General features: G+C 40.7%; 1 non-coding gene across 1 annotated transcript; it reads left to right on the plus strand.

Annotated features, from left to right (window-relative positions):
- Nucleotides 1-3,338: 3,338 nt before the first annotated feature.
- On the plus strand, nucleotides 3,339-3,411 carry TRNAC-GCA. The gene has a single exon. It is a non-coding gene; the product is annotated as a tRNA-Cys (tRNA).
- The last annotated feature ends 290 nt before the right edge of the window (nucleotides 3,412-3,701 follow it).

Below are 3,701 nucleotides of genomic sequence, written 5' to 3' on the forward strand. Positions count from 1 at the left end.
ACTGAACTGAACTGAGGGGTTCTCTTGGTGGCTCAGAAGTAAAGAATCTGCCTGCAATGCCAGAGATGTGAGTTTGATCCCTGAGTCTCAAAGATCCCCTGGAGAATGGCAACCCACTCCAGTATTTTTGCTGGGAAAATCCCATGGATAGAGCAGCCTGGCGGGCCACAGTCCACAGGGTCGCAAAGAGTCAGACACGACAGAGCATGAACATGAGACAGGCCTAGAGTCAAAGAAATATTGTTTTATGACTTACTGTGTAGCCTCAGAAATGTATTTTATTTAGGAAATAAAAACTGTAAGACTGATTGAAGAATAAGTGATAGAAAATTTCTGAAATAACTTCAACTCTTTTTGGTTAGGCTACAGGCAGAAAATGATGGTAATCACCAAGACAACAGAAGGAGCACATTTGGGGCAGGATAAAGGGGCATGGCTGATTTGAGAGATGATAAAGCTAGCTTTTAACTTGACCTCTGCAGATTGTACAAATGGAGATGTTCATCATGTGGTATTAAGAGTCTTGATTTCAGCAGGGTAATCAGTAAGTTCAAACAGAATAAAAACAAAAAGCAATGATTGGATTTGCCAATATATATTTGGTGAATGAGAACATTTTCTGTGAAGTGGTGGAGGTACAAGCCAGATTTCTTTTGTATTGAAATGTTACTGCACAGTGAGGAAATGTAAACTACTTTTCTCTATTTTTTTTCAAAATTCTTAACTAAGAAGGAAGAAAGAAAGATAGGACACAGTAAGGTGAAAAGTGTTTCTTGGTTGATTTATTACAAGCAGAATGAAGGAGAACTGGAAAATGAAAGAAATGCTATTTAAAGAAATAGGTACTGACATCAGACAACTTGAATTTGGGGTAGAAATAAAGAGAATAATCCAAAGTATGAGCCAAAACTCTAAGTCAATGAGGCCACCCTCAGAGTGAGGCTGCTTATGGTAGCACATTTTTTCCCATATTTCAAGCCTGTTTCTGCCTCGATATTTCTTCTTTCCAAGGAGAAACTGACATCCCAATTGACCTTCAGTGTAGAATGGCCTCCATACCTTGCTTAAGTGAACTTCAACAGAGACTGGGAAAAGCTTTGGAGGCCTATTTTATCGCAGATATCTAGAAACCTGGTGACTGCTAGATGGCAGAAAGCTAAGGAATGACAGTCCATAAGCACGCAGTGCATCATCACAAGAGTAGTGTACTGAGATGGAAGAGAGACTCGGTGAGCCCCACGCTACAGATGCTGCCCATGCCTCTTCTTCCTTTACCTCTGGGCCCACTTGAGAGCTCTGACAGTGGAAATATACAATTTTCAGCCTGCTGACAACTTTATACCTCTAGGACCAACATCTCTCTTCTTATCCTGTTCGGCTGGAAGGAGGCATTTCCTAGAGGTATAGGGGAGTTAATGAGCCTAGCAGAGAAATCCTCAAAGAAAAAAGACACTAATAAATGCACAGATTCCTTGGCCTGATTGCTGGTCTCTGTGGCTGGTTTCTCAGAAGGTCCCCAGTGGGCTCAAGCCTCTGTTGCCCACATGGATAATCCATTCATTACTGCTGCTAAGTCACTTCAGTTGTGTCCGACTCTGTGCGACCCCCTAGACAGCAGCCCACCAGGCTCCCCATCCCTGGGATTCTCCAGGCAAGAACACTGGAGTGGGCTGCCATTTCCTTCTCCAATGCATGAAAGTGAAAAGTGAAAGTGAAGTCGCTCAGTCGTGTCTGACTCTTGGCGACCCCATGGACTGCAGTCTACCAGGCTCCTCCGTCCATGGGATTTTCCAGGCAAGAGTACTGGAGTGGGGTGATCCATTCATTACACCACCCTTTATTGGCTTTTCTTATTTTTCCTCACTTAATTTTTCCCAGTTCCTCACTTGGGCATTCTGGGGTCTTCTAAGTAATGTCTTTGCCTCAAAATAAGATTGGGGGGGGGGGCAAACTCAAATGGAAAAATCATTTGAGTTATCATCTGAGAATCCATCTTTAAGAAAATCATTGGAAATATGGGGCAGCGAGACTTATAAACAAAGATTGAATACTGTAGTTTTAGTCATATTACTCAAATCACCTCAAGCCTATTTGTAAGGTTATATTAACACTGGTATTTGCATCCCAATACTTAAACCTCACTGGATCTTTGAGCTTCTAGAATATTTCCTTAAAGTCCAGAAGTAGTACTTTATGTTTGCCTCCATATCTCTCAGGGAGGTCACCATCTGAGGCCTCTGCCTTTACCACCACCTTACTGGCCTCTACTTCCCTGAGCTCAATTCTCTCTACTTGCCCCATCATGGATGCTCACAATCATGCTGTTGATTCTTCTCTATAGCCTTTGTTTGTTTACCTGTGTTTTCTTTTAATTTTCATTTTATATTATAGTTGATCTACACTAGTGTTAGTTTCAGGCATACAGCAAAGTGAATTAGTTATACATATGTATGTACACATTTTTCAGATTCTTTTCTCATGTAGGTTATTACAGAGTATTGAATGGAGTTCCCTGTGCTATACAGTAGGTCCTTGTTGATGTATTTATACATAGTGGTATGTATGTTAATCCCAAACACCTATTGTATTTCTCCCCCTACCTTTCCCCTTTTGTAAGCATAAATTTGTTTTCAAAGACTGAGTCCATAGCCTCTTCAAATTAGGAAGTTACGCTCAATGTGAGTTTCCACAACAGGTTTTTGTGAACATTACCCAGCTATAGAAGAACTACCAATAGCCAAACTTCAGTTTAAATACATGGCTCTTCCTCTCCTCTCCTTCAAAGCACAGAGATACCAATCTTAGAGCATCTAGATATAAAAAGGCATCCACATCATAATCATTTTGCAATATACATGTGTATCAATGTATCACATTGTACATCTTAAACAATGTTATATGTCAACCATACTTCAATAAAGCTGAGGAAAAAAAGGTGTCTACACCTATTGTCACATGAAACCCAAAGCTATGAGGCCATGTTGTCAAATCTGCTGAAATGCAAATGCATTTCAGGAATTCTGTTTAATGGAGCCACTCATCTCCCACTGAAGCCTAACTTAATGACTGACATATCTATACCTCGAATCTATCACAAAGGAGAACATACATACACACACACTTATACACATGCACACATACATACAAATTCACATGCACACATGATTCAAGGTTTTCTTTTGGAGAGTTGCATTGCCATACAATTTTCCTGTCAAGAAGTTTCTCAACATTTAAAATTCATGTATATAAATATTTATCTGAAGCAAAGATGGTCACTCATTTTAAAATACCAGTCATATCTCAAAGTTTCGGCAGAGTCCCTATTAAAATGGGGGGCTTCCCTGGTGGCTCAGACGGTAAAGCGTCTGCCTGCAATGCAGGAGGCCCAGGTTCGATCCCTGGGTCAGGAAGATCCCCTGGAGAAGAAAATGGCAACCCACTGCAGTACTCTTGCCTGGAACATTCCATGGATGGAGGAGCCTGGTGGGCTACAGTCCATTGGATCGCAAAGAGTCACACATGACTGAGCAACTTCACTTCACTTCTATTAAAATGAGAAGGAATAAGAGAGAAGGAGAAAAAGAAGAGGGGAAAGGGGGCAAAATTTAATGTAAGAAAGCTAGAAAAAGAGAAAGAAATCAAAAGCCCCAAATATAGGAAATGGTTAAATAAACTATGAAATTACCCATGCTGTAGACTCT

This window comes from Cervus canadensis, chromosome 20, assembly GCF_019320065.1.
Source record: "Cervus canadensis isolate Bull #8, Minnesota chromosome 20, ASM1932006v1, whole genome shotgun sequence".
Taxonomy (NCBI): Eukaryota; Metazoa; Chordata; class Mammalia; order Artiodactyla; family Cervidae; genus Cervus; species Cervus canadensis.